The sequence below is a fragment of the Stegodyphus dumicola genome, chromosome X1, assembly GCF_044657685.1.
Source record: "Stegodyphus dumicola isolate Sdum_Otavi_A_Nest chromosome X1, ASM4465768v1".
NCBI lineage: Eukaryota > Metazoa > Arthropoda > Arachnida > Araneae > Eresidae > Stegodyphus > Stegodyphus dumicola.
In genome coordinates, this window is record NC_140780.1 from 13,031,797 (window position 1) to 13,059,009 (window position 27,213).

General features: G+C 36.7%; 1 long non-coding RNA gene across 1 annotated transcript; it reads right to left on the reverse strand.

Moving 5' to 3' along the window:
• Positions 1–20,946: 20,946 nt before the first annotated feature.
• On the reverse strand, positions 20,947–27,061 carry LOC146993088 (uncharacterized). The gene is made up of 3 exons (XR_015038578.1): positions 26,948–27,061; positions 22,545–22,632; positions 20,947–21,610 (listed from the first exon to the last, which is right to left on the reverse strand). It is a non-coding gene; the product is annotated as an uncharacterized LOC146993088 (long non-coding RNA).
• Positions 27,062–27,213: the final 152 nt, after the last annotated feature.

Consider the following 27,213-nt stretch of genomic DNA (forward strand, 5'->3'; position numbering starts at 1 on the left):
AGTTTAGTCATAAATTCACCTGACAACTATCAAAAAATTCCATATTAAAGAATTTGAATGTCTCTGAACCATTTTAACCCCTTTTTAGTCGGCATCACATCTCGCACGTTTGGTTTTTTTTTGCCCGTAAGGTCGGCGTTGCATGTGATCACACAAAGTTAAAAATTCCATCGTTGAAACTGAATTCATCGCTACTCGTACGTCGGTTTAAATTTTGCAATTATTTTTCTATTTATGAATATTGGCAAGAGACAGCACGACTAGTCCTAGTTTCCTTACAATTTTTGCAGTGAGATTTCCCGCTTTGAATATCTGTTATTGAATATATCACGTGATATCTGGTAGAAATTTGGCTAAAGAGAATTCAAGATAATTTTTATATTTGTAGCCAATTTTTTGATAAATAAACAAACAAATTTTTTTTTTTTTTGATTAAGTAAATGATTTTGGTTATGTGATGAAAATGGTTTTTGTGCTGTGATGTCCAAGGCAGGTTGTAAAGCTGTATCCATTTTCTAAAGGATTTCTTACCTAAGTTTAGTAATTATTTTTATGTAGATTTTTTATTAAACACACGAAAGGAATAGAGTTAATAAATATAGTATCATGTAAAAAGATGCATAAATATTTTATTAAGTGTTGTTGCTACCAAACATAAGTTTATAGCTTTTAATGTGTAATTATCCTAATATCATTTAAGAATTAATGCTATAAATTAAAAAAAGTTATTAGATTGCGATTTTAATAGGGCTTTCTTTTAAGAAATATTGTTGAAAAATTAATAAAATTTAATAGTGGTCATGTAAGTATCCTTAATGACTAACCACGTAATTTAATAACTTATAACTAACTACTTAATCTTAAAAATTCTCGCTGCATATAAAAGGGAGTTCTTGCCTTTCATAAATCCTTACCGTGGTCACAAGATAAAACACAAAAATGTAAGAATTCATGTAAAACTTATTCTTTGTGTCTAGTGAGAGTTAAAAGAATGCAAAACATTTTACCACCTCTAGTGTTTTAGTTGCTTTTTGGAAACTAAAGTACAAATTTATGACTATGGTCATAAAGGGAAAACTACTGGACAAAATTTTATCAAAGTTAGTAATCTTGTAAAGGAGAAGGAGGTCATGGTAATTTATTTTCCGTGTGGAGGGAAGTTAAGAAACTTACAACCGGGGGAAAATGGCGTTATATGGAATATTGTTAAATAGAATGAGGGTCATAATCTAACTGAACCTTTTGTTACATTGGTTTAATGTGTTGAAACATTGACCTAAACAAAACTACCATTTAAAGATGATAAAAGTAGAGTGCACAATCCGTGTAAGGGAGAAATCCGTCTGTGAAAACCACAAATTACAGACTGTGAGATCGCAAATCTCTCGCAAAAGTGTGCGCATTTCGGAAATCGTTTTCTTACAAATCCCTTTTGTTATGTACAAAGTTGCATTGCATTCTGCTAAAGTCAGCGTTTGCTATGGTATGGCAGGTAGTTTCGTAATTGGATTGTGTTTCTTTGAAGCGGAGTCGATAACTGGATGTGTTATATGCACCGTGACTGTAGCTTGCTTAGCATCAATGTTGAGATGTTTCGTGATAACTGAACTGCAGGAACGTGGCATTTCAGACACCAGGATTTTTATGTAGGATGGGGCCTCACCGTATATTGGTACTCTGAGCAAAAAACAAAAGGGGGGACACTTCTATATCTCTCGTTCTATTGGGCCGGTTGGCGAAATTAAACTTGCGCTTTTCATGTTTCGAAAGCGCAATTTAGGATATGTATTAGATTTATATATAGAATTGTTCTAACACAGGTATTTTGACATAAAATCGGACATTTTGTGAAATAACATACCAATTTCTTTATATATTTCGATTCTACTGTTGAAATTACGCCAAACCACCAAGTTTTGTAAAAATCGTATGAGTAGTTTTTAAAAAATTAGCCCTGGAAATTTTAGCTCCTCAGTGTTAATTGAGTTTGATATATATATATATATATATATATATATATATATATATATATATATATACAGAGATAGAGAGAGAGATATCTAATTGAAAAAGAAAATGTAAAGCGAACTGGTAATTAGACGAAAGACCTATCTGGTCTCAAAACCTTTTGCGCATAATGCTGCAAAAAGATTTGAAAGAATAGTAGTAGGTAGGAATATTGCAGCAACCTTGCTAAAAAGTTACCAGGAGCTGTAGCTCCACGAAATGTAACATAGTACTACATAGACAATAAGAAATTTGCCTGGGAAAACTGGAAAAACTGTATAAGCGCGATAAAATTGCCAAAATTTTAGTGCTGGAAGACTTGCTGTTGCACGAAAAAAATTAATTAATCTGACCGTTGTGTAATGTGAAAAGTTAACTCACATGAAAAAAAGATGGACGGAAAAAATATATATATATATATTAGGAAGTTACAAAAACATGGATTATAAATGTCAATATATAAAATGCCTATACATAAAAAATTAAAATTAAAATTGCCAATATATAATATGCCAATACATAAAAATTAAAATCAAAATTTTAAAAAAATAATAAAAAGACACAAAAAGCATCAAAAACTAGCTACAAAAACAATAACTAGCGGAAAAATGGTATATTAGCCCACTCGTACTCTCAGTTGGCTTTTCAAGGGAAAAAAAACTGTTCTACGAAATAGGCTAAATACCATTAAGCGTTTCGCCGAAACAGAACATTGAAGCTCTTGTTTAATGCGAAAAAAAACTTTATACAAAAGTATATTAGTATTTTCGAAAAAATTCTTTTGGAATAAATCCTTTTTAGTAGCTCCACTGCTCTGTCTCTTTTTCCCTAAGCGTCCGCTGAAAAACACATTAAGGTGTCAAAGGCTATTATGATTCCGAGCGATGTAAAATCAAAATCAAAGTAGAAAAATAATAAATTAAAAATAATAAATTAAAATAAATAGCGGTCTGCCATTAGTCAAAATACACATCAACGTACGGGCTGGTCCTTTACCTTAAAGACTTCGTAACTTTTATTAGAAGAAAGGTGCTGTAAACAGATAAAAATGTAATCGACATTGTAAGTAAAAAATGTATTCAACTTAGTAAGTAAAAACGTTGCAGGGTCTTATTAGGACCAAAAAACTTTTACTAAACTTCCTAATCGTACAATGACGTCATCGTGCGAAGCTATTAAAACTGAAGAGGCCAATGGGCTGAGAGAGAAAGTTGGCCGGTCCCCCTCTTTTTTACAGAAGGGGAAGACAAATGAGAAAAGACACGGAAAAACTCAAAATGGCGTCAGTCAAGTTGTAGGAAGAACAAAACTGTTAAAAATAAGTGAAAATGGCTAATTCAGCTAAAATTACTTATTTTTGGCCACAGAAAGAAAGTGTAAATTGGAAAATAATCATCTGTTAACAAAAGTCGTCATTCTTCTAGCTAGAGGGCTGTCAAGCTACTATGAAAAATGAAAAGGCCCAATTTTGTTAATAAAAGCAGAGTCTGGCCTTCTAAGTAATTTAAAACTATTACATAATAGTATTAAACTAGAGTGCCAAAAACTTTGGAGGAAAGTAAATGTTTGAAGAAGAATTAACTGTACATTTACATTTATACAATTTTTACACTAGATAATCTGAATTAGCCATCCATCATCTGCCCTCCAATAGGCTTTATCCATATTTCATTATCCAAGACTAATTATCTAAAAATTGGTAAGGCTAATGCCAGCTTTTTTTAAAGTATTTTTAATTATTTTCTTAGGAATTTGGTTATTTTTCAAAATTGTGACGAAGTAGAGTACTTCTTCTTGTAAGTGTTCTGTTGTATTACAGATCCTTTTTACTCTAAGAAGCTGTGAAAAATTTGTGTTAATGATGATTCTTTTGGAAATATTAGAATTCCAGTTTAACTTTAGTGTAGAAAAAGTGAATTCTCTCCTCTTGACGTAGACTTTAATAAAATTGTAATCAATGATATTAAGGTCAAGGTATACTACATTATTTTGCACCGTATTTGTTTTATTTAGCTTTAAGCTGGTTGGGTAGATGTTAGCTGCTTCTATTTTGTTATGGTTGTTAATGGCTATGATATCATCAATGTAACGATAACTGTGTTGAAAAAATTTTTGTTCTGCTACGTCCAGAGATCGGACAAATGTCAATTCTCTTGTGAAAAGGAATAATTCGCAGACGGAGCTCGAATAAACTTAGATTATTTTATTAAACCAAGGTCTTCACGTCCTATTTTGTTTAACAATATTGCATGCAGTGCCATTTTTTACCTGGTGGTGAGTTTTTATACTTTTTCACCTGTGGAAAATAAATTCTCCTGACCTCCCTTACATGATTATGATGTTTGATAACATTTGGTCCGGTAGTTTTCTTTTTTATGAGCGTTTCAGAATGGAACTTCAACAATAACATTAATGATAACCATCTTGTGTACTATCTGGGTACAAACCCTGTAACTAGAAGACGAAACTACAACACTAACTGCGTCAGACTGAGCCGAACTAACTTTCAAAACTTCCCAACCGTGCATACATCAGGCTTTTAGGTTTGTTCTGATCAGGAGATCTTTCTCTAGGCAAGTAGCAGCGGTGATAACATCGAGTCTTTTGTTATGAATTACGGTGCTTATGATTTTACTTTTCATTTTAACCTACGACGCTTGACATAAAATCTACCTGCTATTATTAAACGTCTAGGCTGACCAAAATGATACAAAAAATCAACATAAAGGTAACTCTTAGTAAAACTAAAATAAAATGCCACTTATGTTCTTTCGAATATGCCCAGCTAGTATAAGTGTAAAATGTTTAATGCTACATGATAAATTTCATAAATTTTATTTTTTTCTCAAATTTATTAATAATTATGTTAATTTATATTTAATAATAATACATCCTATTTATGAATCTATTTTATTTTTAGTATGGTATTACAAAAGATATAATAATACATCCTATTTATTCGTGCATAGATAATATTTTTAATTGGAATTATTCAGTCTCTATTTGCTCATAGATCCTTATTTTTCGTTAATAGTCGTTAACACTCCTTAAAAGAACTTAATTTCCGTCATCGGAAATGTGTACGAACCCAGTAAATAGTTTGTTTGAATTCCTGATTTTATTTTTGTTAAGAAAATTTTTAATTATATGGAACTTCTTTACAAATTTCTTACAATCTTTCAAAGAATCCCCTATTTTATGCCCTTTCTTTGCCTTTAATAAGAAAGGTAAAATTTTTATTAGATCGTTTTATTAATTTAAATGGTCCATAGTACTAGCGACTGAGTGGTAATCTTAGTGCATCGTGTCTCAGAACCACACGAGTGTAGGTTTGTTAGCATGGGCTGATGTGGGTACTGTTGTTGCCTCATACAACTTGTGTAAAAATGGAATTGAATGAGAAGAATTAGAGACTTAGGTCAGTCGAAAAAAATCTGAAGGGAGATGTATAGTTGTTCTGTAAACCATTTCTGAGCATATTCCTGGCAGATCTTTGTATGCTGCTGAAAAACAGGAGTATCATTGGAAGGCTTATTCGATATTATGCTGGCACATTAATGCTTGTTTTATAGACCAATGGAATCTCTCAAGTAATTCATTAGTTGCAGGGTGGTATGCAAAAGTGAGTTTGTTGTTTTAGTATAACAAGAATTTTATTGAAATTATTTATTGCCCCTTGTTTGGTAAATAGCAATAATTTGAGAGTAATGAACATGTGCGAGTCAAACTGTTGGTTGTGATGAGTGCTCGTGGTAGTGGGAACTTCAAACCTAGCAATGTAATGGGTAAAAAAAACTTCAGCGACACTTTCCGCCGAAATATCCTTGAGAGGTATTGTTACTGGCCATGGGGAAAATTGGGCAATAAAGGTCCAAAGGCATGCCATATGAGTTACATGAAAATGAATATCTGTTTTGTTTATATTTTGATGCTGTTGAAATAAAAAAAAAACTTAAACGATTTTTTAAAGTTTCTTCTACTTGTTAGGCATTTTTCATAAAATAAAAATTTGTTGATTTTATGTATTCCCATTTTCTTTTAGAATATTCTCTATAAGTGGTTCAGAATAGATTAAATTTTACATTAATTTGAGAGAAAATTCGTGTGAAAGGACCGACAAATCAGAATTTATATTAATTGGATATTGAAATTTTGTTTTTGAAATAATTTCCCTTGTATTGTAATCATTTACAGTATATTATGTATACATTCGTGTTAGAGTAATTATGTACATCTTTGGCTGCCAACCAGGATATTGGTTAGCAATGCTGACTGTCCTATTGAATGGCTCGGGTTTGAATCCTGGAGAAGGTTTGGATGTTTGTAAAGGTATATTGTTTTTGAGGCATGGAGACACTAAATATATGGTGAGACGAAAGTCCTCTGAGTGATAGGGAAAGAGGGGTGGGAGATGCTTGGATATCTTCCCCTTGGGATGCTGTGGATCAAAACTGGTGGTGGAACTGAGTGGCCTGTAAGGAAATGTGGAAAATAGCTTTGTGGAAATGGCAAGTAAAATCTTGGTTTCCTACCCATGATAAAAATTTTTGTTTGGATGTTAATGTCAGACAAGAGAGTAAGTGAAAATATGAGTCATATAATTTTTACAAACTATGAAGAGTACTTGTGGAATATCAATATCAGTGACAGTAGCTTTTGCTTGATCTATTAAGTAATAGTGTGTATAGTGTATGTTTCTTTCCATTCATTTTTTGCAGTGTGAAATGAGAGTAAAATTCGAATCCAGTTCTCATAATCTTCAGCTGTATGTATGTATTTTCAGTAATTCATAATCACATATCAAATTTCTGAACAAGAGTAGGAAATATGTGCATTGTATGTTTGAAATTACTTAATTTCTGATTTTTAGGTGGCAACCAAATTTTCAGTAGCATTTGAAGCTTTGCAGAGTTTTTCTCCTGCTTTACTCGAGTGAAATAAACTGTGATGGGTCTATCGAACGAAATGATGTAGTAATTTTTCAGTGAGATATGGTATATTATTTGTTAAGTAAGGAGTATTTAGAATGAATTAAATGTTACAGAAACTTAAGTATTTGCCTTAAGTAACATAAGTATTTGTCTGGAAAACTTATGGTATGTTGTGACTTATCTCAGTTGTGCTACAGTAACATCAAAACAAGTTTGATGAATTTAATGGTGAGAAGGTGTGCATGTCGTTGGCAAGAGCCTTGATTACCGTACAGGTGAGAGTATGACTTTGCTGAGTTATGCCTTCAATTTTCGTAGAGAGTATGAAGGGGTGAGTCGAAGGTCGTCCCACATGTAACTTGTTGTTTTTAGAGTCGCCGCATATTTAGAGTGCCCCTAATGCTGCACTGATACTGTATATTTAGATATCGATGCCTTTGGTACAGCAGTGAGTTGTTAACCAGTAAGCTGGTTGGGTGGCACATATGCTATAGTTTTAGAGATTGAGTTGGAATTGTGGTTGTTTTATTAAGTATTTTAACGTATTTTTTCTTACAGTACATATTTTGAATGCAGAGTTTCGCATCAAAAAATTTCATTTCGCCTACAAGGGAAAAAGGAGACAAATTAAATGGGGAAGGGAGGACAAATTAAATGGGGACAGGGTGACAAGTTACATGGGGACAAGAGGGCAGGGGAACAAGTTAAGGGGGGACAGGTTAAAGGGAGACGGGCACAAGTTACAGGGGGACAAGTTCAAAGGGGACAAGGGGACAGGGGCACGAGTTAAACGGGGGCAGAGGGCAACAGTTAAAGGAGGAGACGTTAAAGGGGAACAGGAGCACAGGTTAAGGGGGCAAGTTAGAGAGACAGGTTAAAAAGGGAAAGGGCAACAGGTTAAAGAGGGGTCGGTGAAAGGGTGACAAGTTAAGGGGGGCAGAGGGACAGGTTAAAAGGGAACAGGGAGAGAGGTTAAAGGGGGAGAGGTTAAAGGGGGGACAGGTTAAAAGGGGAACAGGTTAAAAGGGGTAAGAGGCACAGATTAAAGGGGAAGAGGGGGCGACAGGTTAAAGGGGGACGGGGGGACAAGTTAAGGGGGGACAGGAGAACAGTGTAAGAGGTACAGATTAAAGGGGGACAGGTTAAAGGGGTGAGGGTTACAGATTAAAGGGGGCCGGAGGGGACGAGTTAAAATGGGACCGGTTAAAAGGGGTACAGATTAAAGGGGTTTAAAGGAAAACAGGTTAAAGGGGCATAGATTAAAGGGGAAGAGGGGGCGACAGGTTAAAAGGGGAAAGGGGGACAGGTTAAAAGGGCAAAGGGGGACAGGTTAAGGTGGGACGGTAGGTTAAAACGGGAAGAGAGGGACAATTTAAGGGGGATAGGTTAAGAGGGCACGGTTAAAGAGGTCGGGGGGTCAAGTTAAAGGGTGACAAGTTAAAGGGTATAGATTAAAGGGGGCAGGGGGCAACAGGTTAAGAGGGGAAAGGGGGACACGTTAAGGAAGGACGGTTATAGGGGGACAGGTTAAAGAGGGGCCGGTTAAAGAGCGACAGGTTAAAGAGGGGCCGGTTAAAGAGCGACATGTTAAAAGGGGTACAGATTAAAAGGGGAGAGGGGGACAGGTTAAAGAGAGGTCGGTTAAAGGGTGACAGGTTTAAAGGGGGGACAAGTTAAAAGGGGTAAAGGGCATAGATTAAAGGGGAAGAGGGGGGACAGGCGAAAAGGGGTAAGGGGACAGACGGACAGGTTAAGGGGGGACGGTAGGTTAAAAGGGGGACAGGTTAAAATGAGACGGGACAGGTTAAAAGGGTTAAAGAGGGGTCGGTAAAGGGTGACAAGTTAAGTGGGGCAGGGGGAGAGGTTAAAGAGGGACGGTTAAAGGGGGAACGGGGGAACAGTGGGGACAGGTTAAAAGGGTGAGGGTTACAGATTAAAGGGGGACAGGGGGAGAAGTTAAAATGGGACAGGGGACAGTCTAAAATGAACAGGATAAGGGGGGTAGGGGAGAGGTTAAAAGGGCTAAGGGGTGAGGGGCACATATTAAAGGGAAAGAGAGGTATAAGTTAAGGGGGGACAGTTTAAAGAGAGACAGAGGGAGAGGTTAAGGGGGGCGGGGGGACAAGTTAAAGAGTGACAAGTTAAGGGGGAGAAGGTTCAAAGGGGTAAGGGGTACAGAATAAAGGGGAAGAGAAGGCGACAGGTTAAGAGAGGAAAGAGGGACACGTTAAGGAAGGACGGTTATAGGGGGACAGGTTAAAAGGGGAGAGGGGGATAGGTTAAAGAGGGGTCGGTTAAAGGGTAACAAGTTAAGGGGGACAGGTTTAAAGGGGGAACAAGCTAAAAGGGGTAAAGGGCATAGATTAAAAGGGAAGAGAGGGGACAGGCTGTAAGGGGACAGAGGAACAGGTTAAGGGGGGACAGAGGACAGTTTAAAATGAACAAGATAAGGGGGGTAGGAGAGAGGTTAAAAGGTGTGAGGGGCACATATTAAAGGGGAAGAGGGGTACAAGTTAAGGGAGACAGTTTAAAGAGAGACAGAGGGACAGTTAAAGGGGGACAGGGGGGACGAGTTGAAATGGGACCGGTTAAAAGGGGTACAGAATAAAGGGGATTAAAGGGGAAGAGGGGGCGACAGGTTAAAGAGGGGTCGGTTAAAGAGCTACAGATTAAAGGGGTATAAAGGCGACAGGTTAAAAGGGGAGAGGGGGATAGGTTAAAGAGGGGTCGTTTAAAGGGGGAACAAGCTAAAATGGGACCGGTTAAAAGGGGTAAAGGGCATAGATTAAAAGGGAAGAGAGGGGACAGGCTGTAAGGGGACAGAGGGACAGGTTAAGGGGGGACAGTTTAAAGAGAGACAGAGGGACAGTTAAAGGGGGACGAGTTGAAATGGGACCGGTTAAAAGGGGTACAGAATAAAGGGGATTAAAGGGGAGGAGGGGGCGACAGGTTAAAGAGGGGTCGGTTAAAGAGCTACAGATTAAAGGGGTACAAAGGCGACAGGTTAAAAGGGGAGAGGGGGATAGGTTAAAGAGGGGTCGTTTAAAGGGGGAACAAGCTAAAATGGGACCGGTTAAAAGGGGTAAAGGGCATAGATTAAAAGGGAAGAGAGGGGACAGGCTGTAAGGGGACAGAGGGACAGGTTAAGGGGGGACAGTTTAAAGAGAGACAGAGGGACAGTTAAAGGGGGACGAGTTGAAATGGGACCGGTTAAAAGGGGTACAGAATAAAGGGGATTAAAGGGGAGGAGGGGGCGACAGGTTAAAGAGGGGTCGGTTAAAGAGCTACAGATTAAAGGGGTACAAAGGCGACAGGTTAAAAGGGGAGAGGGGGATAGGTTAAAGAGGGGTCGGTTAAAGGGGGGACAAGTTAAAATGGGATCGGTTAAAAGGGGAAAGGGCATAGATTAAACGGGAAGAGAGGGGACAGGCTAAAAGGGGGACAGGTTAAAATGAGATAGGGGACAGGTTAAAAGGATTAAAGAGGGGTCGGTAAAGGGTGATAAGTTAACGGGGGGCAGGGGGGAGAGGTTAAAGGGGGATAGGTTAAAAGGGGACTGGTAAAATGGTACAGGGGACAGTTTAAAATGAACACGATAAGGGGGGTAGGGGAGAGGTTAAAAGGTGTAAGGGGTGAGGAGCACATATTAAAGGGGAAGAGGGGTATAGAATAAAGGGGTCGGTTAAAGAGCTACAGATAAAGGGGTACAAAGGCGACAGGTTAAAAGGGGAGAGGGGGATAGGTTAAAGAGGGGTCGGTTAAAGGGGGACAGGGGCACTTGTTGAGGGGGGACAGGTTTAAACGGGGGACAAGTTAAAATGAGATCGGTTAAAAGGTGTACAGATTAAAGGGGTACAAAGGGGACAGGTTAAAGGGTGACAAGTTAAGAGGGACACGTTAAAGGGGGGACAAGTTAAAATGAGACCGGTTAAAAGGGGTAAAGGGCATAGATTAAAGGGAAAGAGAGGGGACAGAGTAAAGGCGAAGAGGGGTACAAGTTAAGGGTGGACAGTTTAAAGAGCGAGGGACAGGTTAAAGAGTGACAAGTTAAGAGGGAGCAGGTTAAAATGGGTAAAGATTAAAGGGGAGACAGGGGGCGACAGGTTAATGGGGGACAGTTAAAGGGGAACAGGGGCGAAAGTTTAAAAGTGGGACAAGGGGGACGGTAGGTTAAAAGGGAAACAGAGGGACAATTTAAAGGGGATAAATTAAGAGGGCACGGTTAAAGAGGTCGGGGGGACAAGTTAAAGGGTGAAAAGTTAAGGGGGACACGTAAAAGGGGGACAGGGGCACTAGTTGAGGGGGGACAGGTTTAAAGGGGGAACAAGTTAAAATGGGACCGGTTAAAAGGGGTAAAGGGCATAGATTAAAAGGGAAGGGAGGAGACAGGCTAAAAGGGGTAAGTGTACAGAGGGACAGGTTAAGGAGGGACGGTAGGTTAAAAGGGGGACAGGTTAAAAGGGCATAGATTAAAGGGGGCGACAGGTTGAGGGGAAAGGGGGACACGTTAAGGGAGGACGGTTATAGGGGGACAGGTTAAAGAGGGGTCGGTTAAAGAGCTACAGCGGCAACAGGTTGAAAGGGGAGAGGGGGGACAGGTTAAAGAGGGGTCGGTTAAAGGGTGAGAAGTTAAGGGGTATAGATTAAAGGGAGACAGGGGGCAACAGGTTAAGAGGAGAAAGGGGGACACGTTAAGGAAAGAGTTACAGGGGGACAGGTTAAAGAGGGGCCGGTTACAGAGCGACATGTTAAAAGGGGTACAGATTAAAAGGGGTGAGGGGGACAGGTTAAAGAGGGGTCGGTTAAAGGGGTACAGGGGCACTTGTTGAGGGGGGACAGGTTAAAAGGGTACAAAGGCGAAAGGTTAAAAGGGGTAAAGGGCATAGGCTAAATGGGGTAAGGGGGATGGTAGGTTAAAAGGGGGACAGGTTAAAAGGGTTAAAGAGGGGTCGGTAAAGGGTTACAAGTTAAGGGGGCAGGGGAGAGGTTAAAGAGGGACGGTTAAAGGGGGGAGATGGGGACATGTTAAAGGGTGATAAGCTAAGGGTAGACCGTGGACAGTTTAAAAGGGGTAAGGAGTACAGACTAAACTGGGACAGGGTGTCATGTTTAAGGGGGACAGGGGGCGTCAGGTTAAAAGGGGACTGGTTAAAGGGGTGAGGGTTACCGATTAAAGGGGGACAGGGGGGACAAAATAAAATGGGACAGGGGACAGTTTAATATGAACACGATAAGAGCGGTACAAGTTAAGGGGGGACAGGTTGTAAGGGGTAAAGATTAAAGGGGGAACAGGGTGCGAAAGTTTAAAAGGGGGACAGGGGGGACCGGTTAAAAGGGGTACAGATTAAAGGGGTTTAAAGGGGTACAGATTAAAGGGGAAGAGGGGGCGACAGGTTAAGAGGGCGCGGTTAAAGAGGTAGGGAACAAGTTAAGGGGTATAGATTAAAGGCAGACAGGGGGCAACAGGTTAAGAGGGGAAAGGGGGACACGTTAAAGGGGGTACAAGTTAAAATGGGACCGCTTAAGAGGGGTAAAGGGCATAGATTAAAGGGGAAGAGGGGGCAGGCTAAAAGGGGAAAGGGATGACGGTAGGTTTAAAGGGGGACAGGTTAAAATGAGATAGGGGACAGGTTAAAAGGGTTAAAGAGGGGTCGGTAAAGGGTAACAAGTTAAGGGAGCAAGGGGGAGAGGTTAAAGAGGTACAGAGGGGAGAGGTTAAAGATGGATCGATTAAAGGGGGGGCAGGGTGTCACGATAGTGGGAACAGAGGGGGACAGGTTAAAATGGGACAGGGGACAGTTTAAAATGAACACGATAAGGGGGTAGGGGAGAAGTTAAAAGGTAAAGGGATGAGGGGCACATGTTAAGGGGGACAGTTTAAAGAGAGACAGAGGGACAGGTTAAGGGGGATGGCGGACAATTAAAGGGGAACAGGGGGCGAAAGTTTAAAAGGGGAACGAGTTAAAATGGGACCGGTTAAAAGGGGTACAGTTTAAAGGGAAAGAGGGGGTGACAGGTTAAGAGGGGAAAGGAGGACGGATATAGAGGGACACTTGTTGAGGGGGGACATGTTAAAATGGGACAGGGGACAGTTTAAAATGAACACGATAAGGGGGTAGGGGGCACATATTAAAGGGGAAGAGGGGTACAAGTTAAGGGGTAAAGATTAAAGGGGGGCAGGGGGGACGAATTAAATACCGGTTAAAAGGGGTACAGATTAAAGGGGTTTAAAGGGGAACAGATTAAGAGGGCACGGTTAGAGGTCGGGGACACGTTAATGGAGGACGGTTATAGGGGGACAGGTTAAAAGGGGACAGATTAATGGAGGACAGTTAAAGGGGAACAGAGGGAAAATTTAAGGGGGATAGGTTACGAGGGCACGGTTAAAGAGGGAACAAGGTACATTTTAAAATGAACACGATAAGTGGGTAGGGGAGAGGTTAAAAGGGGTAAGGGGTGAGGGGGCACATATTAAAGGGAAAGAGGGGTACAAGTTAAGGGGGGACAGTGTAAAGAGAGACAGAGGGACAGGTTAAAGAGAGAGAGACAGGTTAAAAGGGATAAGGGGTAAAGATTAAAGGGGGACAGATTAAAGGGGTTTAAAGGGGAGAAGGGGGCGACAGGTTAAGACGGCACGGTTAAAGAGGTCGGGGACAAGCAGAGGGGAAAGGGGGACAAGTTAAGGGAGGACGGTTATAGGGGGACAGGTTAAAATGGGAACAGCGGCGACAGGTTAAAATGGGACAGTTTAAAATGAACACTATAAGGGGGTAGGGAAGAGGTTAAAAGGGGTAAGGGGCACATGTTAAGAAGGGATAGGTTAAGGGGGGCGGGGTGACAAGTTAAGGGGTAAAAGGTTAATGGGGGGACAGATTAAAGGGGAACAGGTTGAAGGGGAAGAGGGGGCGACAGGTTAAGAGGGCACGGTTAAAGAGGTCGGGGAGAACAGGTTAAAATGTAGAAAGGCGACAGGTTAAAAGGGGAGAGGTTAAAGAGGGGTCGGTTAAAGAGGGGTCGGTTAAAGAGGGGTCGGTTAAAGAGGGGTCGGTTAAAGAGGGGTCGGTTAAAGAGGGGTCGGTTAAAGAGGGGTCGGTTAAAGAGGGGTCGGTTAAAGAGGGGTCGGTTAAAGAGGGGTCGGTTAAAGAGGGGTCGGTTAAAGAGGGGTCGGTTAAAGAGGGGTCGGTTAAAGAGGGGTCGGTTAAAGAGGGGTCGGTTAAAGAGGGGTCGGTTAAAGAGGGGTCGGTTAAAGAGGGGTCGGTTAAAGAGGGGTCGGTTAAAGAGGGGTCGGTTAAAGAGGGGTCGGTTAAAGAGGGGTCGGTTAAAGAGGGGTCGGTTAAAGAGGGGTCGGTTAAAGAGGGGTCGGTTAAAGAGGGGTCGGTTAAAGAGGGGTCGGTTAAAGAGGGGTCGGTTAAAGAGGGGTCGGTTAAAGAGGGGTCGGTTAAAGAGCTACAGCGGCAACAGGTTGAAAGGGGAGAGGGGGGACAGGTTAAAGAGGGGTCGGTTAAAGGGTGAGAAGTTAAGGGGTGTAGATTAAAGGGAGACAGGGGGCAACAGGTTAAGAGGGGAAAGGGGAACACGCTAAGGGAGGACGGTTATACGGGGACAGGTTAAAGAGGGGTCGGTGAAAGAGTGACAAGTTAAGGGGGGCAGGTTAAAGAGGGACGGTTAAAGGGGTGACAAGTTAAGGGGGCAGGGTGTCACGTTAAGGGGTGACAAGGAAATAGGTTAGAGAGGGACAGGGGAGAGGTTAAAAGGGGTACAGATTAAAGAGGTACAGATTAAAGGGATACAAAGGCGACAAGTTAAAAGGGGAGAGGTTAAAGGGTTACAAGTTGACGAAAACGATATTGGAAAATTATTGAAGAAATTATTAGAAAAGAGTTTCATAATGTTTTGTCTAATAGTATTCTATGAAATTACATTGTCAAACTAAATTGAAGCTGAAAGTTAATTTATGAAGTGTAATGAAATGTTTCACGACAAGCATTTCTAAAGTGATCAACATTCTCACTGGGTCATTTAATTGGAAGGGGAAACACCAATGTAAAATTATATATTACTCATGAACAAAACTCCCGCGTCTGATTAGTTTCCTCTTTTTTAGGACCATAATTTTTATGAGAGAAGCCATGTTTTGTGAACTGAAGATTATTATTGAAATCATCAATAACGAAGCTTGATCATCACAGAAAACGTTTTAATGCATTCAAATAAAAACAGTCTCTTGCATTTACTCATGTCAAGTAAGTCTAAAAATTTTTATTTCTATAAAAAGCATAAACTAGTCAAAAATATTGTGTTACGTATTCTAGAGTTGGAATTCTAAAACTTCATGATCTAAAACATCTTTATTCAATGTATATAAGTGTAAGTTCGTACGTGTTCTGCCTTTAGTAGATAGATGGCGCTCTCATCGAAAGCTGACAAAGGTGTAGAAAAAAACTTATTTAGAACTCTCTTGCTACTTGTAAAATTATGTATGCTTGAAGTTGGAAATACTTACCACGACTTTGGTGGCCGCTGCTACATGCTGAAATGATATAAATGTTTCTGTAATAAAATGTTTTGTGGTGTTTAATTATTCAATTCCAGTGGATTACAATCTATATTTGCGATTATTAGCATCATTCAAGTGTTCTATGAAATTTTAAATCCATACTAATACATTTCCACTCCTGTCAGGAGGTAAGTGGAGGAGGAGGTTATTTCGGTGAACTAAAGATAAACAGAAGGCTTTCTAATTTTAAGTCAGATGTCAAGGGTAAGAGGTATAATGTCAACATGAGAGCTCTTACCTTTGACCTCAAACAGACATTTGACCTTAGACCCCTTACCTTTCAAACGTGAGATTTCTAAGGTCAACGGTAAGAGGTTAAGTCTTTAAACTTAGACCTCTTACTCTTGACCTTACAGCTCTGACTTTTAGACCTTTGACCTTACACATTGAAAAATTTGACATCAGATCTCTTACCTTTGACATTTCACCTTCGATATCTTATCTTTGACAGACGTTGGACATTTGACCATTCACATTTTTAGACCTCTTACCTTTGACCTCACCTTACGTCTAAAACTTCACCTAAAACATCTTTATTCATTTTCTTCTAATGACTTTGGTGACCGCTGCCATTACCGAAATGATATACATATGTTGTTTTCTAATAAATAATTAAGCAACACAAAACATTTTAATTACCGTGCGTTATTTCCGATTATTAACATCATTCGACTGTTCTATGAAATTTTAAATCCATACTAATGCATCTACAGTCTTCCCGAGATCTCGAGTACTTTGTGTCCTTCAGGAGGTAGGTAGAGGAGTAGGTTATTTCGGTGAACCAAAGACATAAAATTTGTGAACGTTTTGGGCCAAAGAATGTCCTGCAAATCCTATGAGACATGTGAAGCTCGAAAAGGCATGCATACAAGAAAAAATTACAGCATTGCAATATTCGAATCGATTCCTGATACTTTATCCTTGTAAAGTAAGGGGAAAATAGCCTTGTCCATCCACATCTGTCATATATATACTACGTACAGATTATGAAAAGTTCTTTACATCCACTGTTGGATAGCACGACAAATTTAATAGAACAATAGTGCACCATCTTTCGCTATTTGTATACATCCTACGTCATTGAAACAAAATTTTTTTACATATTAAATTTTATCATTTTTGTATTTCATACAAAATAGCAGTAATTGCTGTAAATAGCCAGCTGGTATGTCCTCTGCAGCAGGATCCTTAATTTTATTTTCTGTTTCTAGGGCAGACTTGCTAGTTCTTATGAATATGTTAAAGCTTAATAATGTGAATTATTGTTAATTTAGCTTTTATGCCATTATTCCTCCTTGTGGACAGAAATGGATGCACTGCAGACGAATTCACTTTGAAAAATTAAATACACATTATCCCAGATTTTGCACAAATTTAGCATCAAAGTGAATACTTAAAGCAAAAGAGTGCATTATTGTTAGTTTTCACATGACATTTATTTGTTTAAATATTTATTGTGTTTAACACATGCTCCTCCAATAAAAAGCGTATTTTTGAAATAGTATATAAAACGTTAGTTTACCAAGAACACATAAGCAACAAATACTATCCAAAATCTGGACGGTAGTTATACAAAACTAATTACGCAGCACTTTTCCACTGAAAAGAAAAGTGTTCTAGCGAAGGAAATATGTGGGCAGGCTTCTGAAATTCTAAGTCAGCACCTGATCTTCGCTGTATCTCTTCTCAGTAAATTTACGTTGTATATACTATGCCATTCCAAAAATAAGCTTAGGAATTGGAAGAGTATTTACACATTCTACTGAACTTCCTAGATCTGAAGAACTACTACTTTCAAACTTTTACCCTTATTTCCTCATATCCTGCATTTATTCCACTCAATCTTATTCCTGATAGAAAGAATTACAATTACGTGAAAGATTTGAAGTGCCGAAGTTTCTATGTATGTTAAATAATAAGAAAAAATCCGGCATTCTGTCATAATTGACTAATACTCTCATTAATAAAAATTTAAAGAAAAACATCATTTTCATTAATTAATGAAATAAATACCTTTTGCAAAAAAAAAAAAAAAAAAATGAGATGAGTCGTCCCCCTCCTTCACTTTCCCACAATAGCCCTCGTGAGAACTCCTGCTAACTCTTATTCACGTGAGATGCGCCCGGGCTACAAGATAATTCAGCCGCTGAGTCAAATACCCGCTCAATATACGTCGGATATTGTAATGTTCATATTACAATGTATTATTACTGGAATGTAGTTGCTTAAGGAATAATATTATGATACTTTCCATAAATAACTACGGATCGTTTTATCCATAACTACTTCTCATCTGTCATTTCACTTGTTTTCTATTTTACTACTTTTTATTCGTTGTCCAAGACTGCATTCCTCCTGTAACTTGTCTTTCAGAAATTCAACCACTCGCAAAATTTTCGCTCTCAATTTTCAAACGGGGGGGGGGGCGAGAAAATACGGTACTCATAACATGCTCTTTTAATAATTTAAATGCATTTAGCGTGTTCTTATTTGAGGAACAGTTTCACTTTCTATAAATTATTATCAGTGCTCTTCACTACCAATAAACTATTATCATGCAAAAAATGAGAGTAATTTTGACCTTTTATAAAACCAGTTGAACAGTATCTTTAATTCATGGTTTGTACCTTATGTTTCCCAGCTATCCTTGCCATTTTTCCTCTTCTGCAGACTGTTTTATAGCTAATATATTTTATGACCTGTTTTTATCTCCCAGAGAAATAGCAAAGGTTTCTTTTTAACAAACTACAAAGTTAACAAACTACAAACTACAAAGTTCCCCATTAATGCTCTTTCATATAGCTGGCCAATTAAAATTTGCCGGGTGTACATTTTTCGTTTACTGCCTCACTACGAATTTCATTATTTCACTTCGATAAAGGCATCCGCATAAATTATGTAACAACATGTGCGCACTATCTACATCCGATATTATTTGAGGAGTCAGAATATTGAAGTTCTTTGAATAAATTATTGGTGCAGAATTCTACTTATTTTTCTCAACTTATAATTTTAATATTCGTTTTTCTTTATTTGCAGCTCTGAAAATCCACATCAGCGACCACTGTCGCAAGATTCCGAAAAGACTTGCTCGTTATGAAATACAAGCAAGAGATTTAGAAAAAATGAAGATCAGGAATCATATTTTTAATTTTAAGCGAATCATTGATTTATATTATTAAATTATAAATGTTCCAAACCGCACAGCCCTTGTACTTAAGTTTTAAAACCTTTCGACAACAAAAACGGAGGAATCATAACTGTATTTGAAGCTAACTATTTGTTTGTACTATGTATGAAAAACGTTTATTCAAACGCTCAATTTCATACTATGTATGAAAAACATCTTTTCAATACAAATTCTGTATGAAAAACGTCTATTCAAATGCTAAGCCTAAAGTTTAGGCAAAGAAAAGAAATTTACGCATGTGTTTCTATAACAAAAATAAGGTTTTGTTCAAGGCCATAAGTTCAATATTTCAGATTCGCAAATGACATTTCATTTTACACGCGTTTTAAAAGTTGTACATTTCTTTAAATGACTTATAATTAAATTTCAGAATGTAAATTTGCCTAACAATTTTTATATCCATTAAAGAAATTTTCCCCACACGCAGAAACACATGTTTAATTATATATTTCCTTCCTTACTTAGACTGAAACCTGCATGTATTTTAAACGAGTTACAGCTTAACAAAAGCTTTAAATAACATGCTTTAAATCACTAGCGTTAATTACTGTTATTTAGTCTTCCTTGTAGTTAATAGTTTATATCCCAAAATATTACAAATGCTATAATAAATATTATGCAGAAGATCTAATGTCTTATAAATGGTTAAAAACTACACAAAAAGCTTTTTATAACTTCTAATTTTTTTACTCACTTGTATGTATAATATGTAGATTATACAGTAATCATTTTAATTGATCCAATATTTTGATAGCTAAATATTAAAACTATTTTCTAAGATCAAACAATAAATTTTCCTACCTAAAATATCAAATCAAAAAAATAAATTTTTTGATAGGAAAGTCTTAAAACGTTTTCACCACTTTAAATATATTTTTTCTAACGCTTTCTTTATAAGATTCGGTCCCGAAAAGGCAGTAATTTTACAGCCAAAAAAGTAAACTATCTCGTCTTTTAAACCATGCAGTGTATTAATTATTAGCACCAGGGGGGAGCTTCAAATGCTCTTGGAACGTGTATATTTGTGTAAATGAAAAAAAGCCCCTTTAACGTAGCAAAAAATCTCAAACTTTTAAGATTCTCCCCTTCCCGTGAGTTAACCAATTTTTTAACGACTCACAATTAGTAAGCTAAGCATTACGTCTCTTGAAATTCGTCATAAGAAGCTTTCACTGAAACTCGAAACACATGTTTAGAACCAGTAACTAAGGAATTAGAATATGTACTCACTATTTAGAAACTCGTATGTAATTCTCTATAACGACATAGTGTGTATATATACTCGTATATCTTTACGTTTCACATATTATGCTCTATTTACTGCAGATATGCAATATTTCCCACTGTTTAAAAAGACATTTCTATTGATAAATTTTGCTCCAAGCCTTCAATCTCACGAACTCAATAAACTCAGAGACTTCAGAAATATTCTTCACTATTTGACGGGAAACAGGTCTTTGACACGTTCAGTATATCTTCTGTAGTCCTCTGCAGTCTCTTTCCTTTTAAACATGGAAAATGTTATTTATTTTGTAATGTCGGAGACAAAAGCAAATACTCGTACATCCTGCAAACAGTATTTACTTAACGATCCGCCTGCGAAGAAAATATATCTGGAGTTATCTTTTAAAAACCCAAAGAAACTTGTGGCATGGCATATATGGCTTTTTATAAAGAGAACTCAAAGCGAAATTTTCATATCTTCGGGCCAATTTAATAAGATAATTTTGTTCTCCCCGTTTACAAAAGAGTCTCAAAAATAGTTTTACGTCATTGGTTAGGAGTAACTGCAGCTAAAGAATAAGAGTATTCCTTCTCTGTACGTCCCCAAACCGAACTTGCCTAAATATTTAAATTCTTATTTCTAGTATACATATCACAACTTTGAATTCAATTCTTGTAAGTTAATGTAAAGTAATTCTGCTAAATTCGCGTAAGTTATTTTTACCTCTCGATAACCTATATACACATAGATAGAAAAGGTAATGTTTTTGGCCCAAAAATTCGATAACATATTTTTATTGAATCAGTACTAATTAACGTCTCCACAACACTATTTTTACGATCGAGGTTTTCTGTCGGTGTGATTGTGTGACGACTTTTTGTCCACGATAACTCCTGTACAAAAAGTGCAAAAATGCCCATTTTTCGTATTTGACCTGTAGAATCTTCTTCTGTGTTTCCGAATCATACAACGATAGACCATGGACAGACTAAGCAGCTAAATCTTGCTATGTCCTTGAACAGATACTGCATAAAGTTTAAAAAACCTTTTTATTTGAACTAAACAAAAAATGCACCCACTCGGTGCTCAAAATTAACCACCACTTGTGGCTAAGTAACTCGAACAGAAAATATAAACACGATAAAGTAAGATGGCTACACGACTAGCTCCTCATTTATCTAAAACCGCTAAATCGGCTGCACCTAGCAAAGCCGAACGGAGAATATTAATATAATTTAAAGAGGGTGGCTAAGCACCAACTATGTAACTACAAGGCTACTTCAAGCCAGGCGGCATAAATTCACAACTAACTCTCCTATTACTACTCACGAACTCTTAACACCGTTTCTTAAAAATACCGATTTCGAAATGACTTCGAATTTCTACATGAGTCATTAAAATTTACATTCTGGCAGGAAATTGAAATCAGAAGGGAAAGGAAAGTTTCTGAAATTTAAAAAAATAATTGGTTAGAATAAAATCTTGACAATATTTCCCGCCAGAACTTAAATATTGGAAAATAAAGTCTTTAAGCGACCTATTCGAAAATATTAAATTTTAACTTAAAACAGAACAGCTAGTCTTACAATCTAATGCTACTAAATACTGTAAGCTTTAAAATTTTACAATACAATTCAAGGAACACAACTTCCAATCTTCACTAACATGTTTGCGTTGAATCTCATGTCTTTCCGGTTAACCTGGAAGGAAACCAAAATTAGTATAAGTTTTAGATAATGCATGCATTTGACTACACAATTTATGAAACTTCTTTTTCACAAGTTTAAGTTTTCACCCCTAGCTCTCCAGCACACGAGTGTACTGAAATCTTGAAACGCAAGTGAAATTGGTATGTTTAAATAACTTTTCACTCTGACCGACAACCTACATGTTAATAAGCTCAGACACACCAGACTTCAACAGACTCCCTATGTTCAAGCTCCCTCTAGTGTACTTATCCAAAATGCATTAAACTTTGTGTTCAGCCGGAGAGCTTAACTAACTTTAACATATCTAAGTTAGTTTTTAAATTTTTCTCCTGCTAGCTTTTACGTTTCTCTAATTTTAAACTTTCACTTTCTGCATATACTTACAAATAGTTTTACAATATTGCAACACATTGAAAAGGGAATTAAAATTTATTTTCGATTGAAAAGTAAAAGTAAACTTGTATTTTTGTAAACAAAAGAGAAGAAAATTAAACTTATGAAAATAAATAATACTTTTTGTAAAATAAATTGAAAATTTAAAAGCGTTTTTAATAGAGAATGAGAAAGAAACGTTCAACTTGAAAAATAAATGTTACCCTTATTAAAAAAAGTTGAACTTAAAATTTTATCATTAAAGTGAAAAAGGAAAAATGTAAAATTCAAAATAAATGAAAAGAAATGTAAAAAATTAATTTAATTTCGTAGAAATTTAAATGTGCAAACATTACTTAATGAAAATTGAAAGTAAAATGTAAGTTTGGAAAACGTATAAACGAAAGACGAAAATTAATGAATTATATCAATTACACGTGAATTATATCAATTACAATTTTCATATTACACGTGGTTCAAGAGATCGCTCACACAAAAATAAAAAGTCAAAAACATTATCGTTATCACAACATGATGAAACTGAAAAACATACCGTCATTCTAATACAGTACATTACTTCCGGTTGCCACATGATTCCATTTTCACGCCCTTTTACTATTGATGAAAATTGAGATTTCGTTCTAAAAAAATTTAGAATATACCAAGGTAGAGCTTAAAGGCAATCGAGGTTCAAAAATATACATTTGTAACATTGCAGAAATCCATTCAAACAATAAATATTAAAATTATATGAAAATATCTGAATATGCAACAAATGATAAAGTTTAAAAATGCAAATAATGTTTAAGAAATATCTATTTAATATAATTTAAATAATGAAGTAAAATAGCAGAATTATTCTTAGTATGATTACTACAGAACGAAAAATTGTAGAATATGCAAATTAAAATAGTACCTTAAACTATAGACTAAGGGCTGCACAATGAATTGTATATGAATAATAATTAACAGTCAGAAATTTAAATGCTTAATTGAAAACTATCTGCAAGTTTAATAAATTTAAACATGTAAATTTAAGGGATAGTAAGATAAGTAAAATCGAAAGCGTTATTAGGATTGAAAATTATAAAAAAATGAGTTAAAAAATTCAGAGTATATTGGAAACTAAAAGGAAGAAATCAGTCGAAAAATTGCAAAAATCAAATGAAGTTTATGTGTATGGTGAAAGTATTAATGAAAGTAATTAGAATACTTTAAATATTAGGAAGGTTAAAATGTTCGAAAGAAGTTGGAAATTGCATCTAAAATTAAACTAAATTCATATATATATGTGGTCAGAAAGTGTAGGAATTAAGTTAAAAATATGGAAACTGTTGGAAATTGCTAAGGTTAAAATGTATGAAAGTAGTTAAAAATTAAATTATATAAGGAATAAAAAGGCAAATTTTAGTAATTACTCTCGTAATATATATTAAATAACTTAACATTGTGAATATCGGTTAAAAAGTAATGAAACAAATTCTAAGTAAATTGAATAAATAAAAATTCCTAATGTGATTATGATGGCGGAAATTAATGTGCTATTATGAACAGAAGATTTACTAAATAAGGTAAAATTTAGAACATATACAAAATTCGAAGTCTTAAAATATACCTTAAAAATTAAATATTTAAATCAGAATTTAGTGCCTTGTGAATTAATCATTCAATTCGAAACTAAGTGGTGTTAAAAGTACATAGGAATTAATCATTATATACGTAGTAAAATAGCTGGAATAAGAAGAAAAATAGAATAATAATTAACAGTCGGATTTGATTAAAAAAGGTTACTAACCTCCGGTTCATCATTAAAAGGTAATCTCTCGTCAAATTGTGATGCCATTCTATCAACTAAATTAGAAATCATAAAACACTCCTCCTTACGCTACGCTTCTAGGTGGGTGTTTCTCCTGCCGGCTTTTTCATCCGCAACCCGCCTGCGAGTTTGAAATTCTGGCGTAGAATTGTCACATTCCTACTGCATAGGTTGAGTTAAGTTAGATTAATTGAATATAGCAGAGACACGAAAACTATCGACCTGAAAGGAGCGATGCCTGCGTAGAGGACATTCTGAAACAATGTGGCTCATAATCACATTGCACACGGGAAAAACAACGAAAACCAACCACGCAGCTAGCCCGTTCTTTCGTGGAATCGAACCCAAATCAGGTCGAAATGCCAGTAATGAACGGTCTTAAACATTCGGCCATTGGTAGGGTTATGACGGATCTCGAGAAGGACATTTACGACAGTTAGAGTGAATTTATTAGACATGTAGATAGTGCATGCAGTGCTTAAACATGCAGTTCATCATGGAAACTAGCTTCAGATTCCACCACATGAAATCCAATTCCGTCAACTGCTTTATTTTAATAAAGTTTTTCGACTGTCCCAGCTCCAGTGCCAAAGACAGATTATCCGTCACTTAACCCACTGTGCATACTGATTCTAGAGAATTGTTTTAAAATGGGAAACTACGTTAGGGCTATCTGCTTAAGAGAAGTGACCTGAAGAACTCGGTAAGTTTTTTCTGAGGGAAGCAGATAGGAGGACTTTCTGAGGGAATTCCTTTCAGAGGAATTTTCTTGGAGGACGTTTTGAGGGAATTATCTGTTGTGCACGTTACACATAAATAAAATGGCCAAAATGTCCATAATGTCAACCTTTTCTCTGATGGCGAAAGCAGGCTGAACTGCCAGTGTTCAGCGACTTTGCCGCTCAGCCTCTGGTGCAGTAGTCCGCCACTTCTAATCATCTACTTCGTCATCAATATCTCAGCTATTTTCTAATTCTATTTCACTTTGGCCATAACTGAAAAATAATTGGGGCCTTCCCTAGTCAAGCCCTCTTTTCTTACGTTAGCGGAAAGGAACTGCCGAAAGCTCTAACTTCGTGTTGGTTTCATGTTATTTTGTCCAACAGATACGGAGTAATGATTTTACAAGGATTCTTCTCCATTCTCTAAACGATCGCCGTTGATAACAGAGCAAGGAAAGTGCTAGGTATCAGCGAAGTACCGTTTAGTAGCGTTATTTTATTAAAGGATACCTCGGCTCTATCTGTCCATCCGGCCACAATCGACATAGCATTGGATAGCTGGTATCTTCCGCCTGTATCCGGTACAAGATTGAAGGTGAATTGATTGAATACATAGTGTTTATTAAGTGTCGAAAAGTGCGTAGTTCTAGGATATAAACGTTAATATTTCATCATCCACTGGGGGTATCGAAGAGCTGCGATAATATCAAGGTAGGCCGCCTTTATACCTTTATTCGGATGTGCATCTCATCTTTTTAGTCCCAATAGTTGTAATTGTTCTAATTGTGTTCTTCCAATAGTTGTAATTGTTCTAATTGTATTAAGTAATCACTGCTATATAATGTATTCGGAATTTAGTCTTACTCCTGCCTAACTCCCCTGTTCGTCCTCGAGAACGTAGCAATGCTGAACCAATCCATTTTCCAGCATCCAACAACAATCCCTCAGAGGTCACTTTGGAGCTACTACTCAAGCGAACTCTGCACTGCCATAGAAAAGCCTTTTTGCAAGAACTATTTTCCTATGCGTTACTGTTTACATTAAGAACTTGGTACTTTTCTGCGAAGCACGTGAACGTATTCCTTTAATGTAGCATGAGTGATTTATACTAGCATTCTTCAAACTGAAATTTGCTTACATTTGTACTAATTTAAAACGTATCGATTATAATTTAAAATTTACTTATCAAGTAAATATGAAGAGAAACGGCAATACATGTTCTGCTAAATACACTGAATTCAATATTTACAGAATTCTCACATGCGAGACATTATCCCCAAAACAAATAGAAAGATTTTAATGAAATTGTGTACGTACAGTTGCATTCTCAAGCGTCTCCTTATCCTAACCTATAGCAGTTTTGCTCCCCGCACCCTTTTCACTACTGTGCTAGAATATCGTTCCCCCATCCTTTCCAACTCTAAAAGTACATAAAAATTTTATTTAGATTTAGATTAGACGTGTTTTATAAATTAATCAACAATGATCAGCAATAATGCTGATAATATCAAAGCAAGACCAAAATAAGTTTTAACAAAAATTAAGTAAATAGCAATTTAAAAAAATCCAATGTTGATAACCACATGACTTACTTATACGATCTGTAAAATTATACACAACCTTTTGGCTGACCTTATTTAAGCTTACTTTTTCAAGTTTCATTAGAGATATACATCTCATTCAATCCATTCAGCTCTCACTTCGCGGCAAGGTAATATATAAAAACTTAAAACATCTTCCTAAAAATTGTGAAGTACAGAAAAATCTAAAACACTAAATGCAGTTTAAAAAATTCTGCAATTAAAACTACATTTCTGAGCAAAAACGAGGAGCTCGTCTAACAGAAAGACAAAATTTTGCATTCACGAACAATTTAAAAGCTAACTTTTTCACCTTCTGGGCAAAATGACACTCAAGTTGATAGACTTAATTCACTATCATACTAAATTTCATATGTAAACAAACAGCCGCTACATTAGGTATCACTTAAAATTTTTGATAATTCTACAACTATTACATGCAGATTAACTAAAGGCATAAAATCCTCAACCGGAACATAAGAACAACATAATTCAATCCCTTTCAAAGCAAAAATGCAGAGTATACCAAAATGTAGGAATCAAAGGCGAGAAATCGCCAAATGCAGATAGCTTAACTATAAAAGATTATCGCTATACGTCGCCTTCTCAGTTTTTTTCACTATATAAACGAAGTCCAGTTTATAATCCCAAACTGTAAAATTTTATGCCAGAAATAAAATGAGTCCTTTCAATTGTGCTTAAATGTTACGAATAATAACAAATTCAAAAATCGCTCAAAATTAAAATTATTAAAGATACACTAGCTTAACAATAACTCAAATTTAAAATTATGAAAATATACTAATTCAAAACATTTTTAAATAAAAAAATCAGAAACTTGTAAATTAGGTATCCAAACGTGCATGCTCTCTCTGGTTTCGAAACGAGACCCAACGATGTAGTAGCTGGCTCCACAAATCATCATAGCAATTGGCGCGACGAAATCTCCTGGTAACGAAACACTACAAAAATTAAAGATTATGGTTAGAAGTTTCACACATCAAAATCTGGCAGTAGCATTTGCTAAAATGTAAAATCTAAATTCCTTTATTATTACTTTAGAAAGTTTACTTTAGTTTATATTACTTTAGAAATTACTTACAT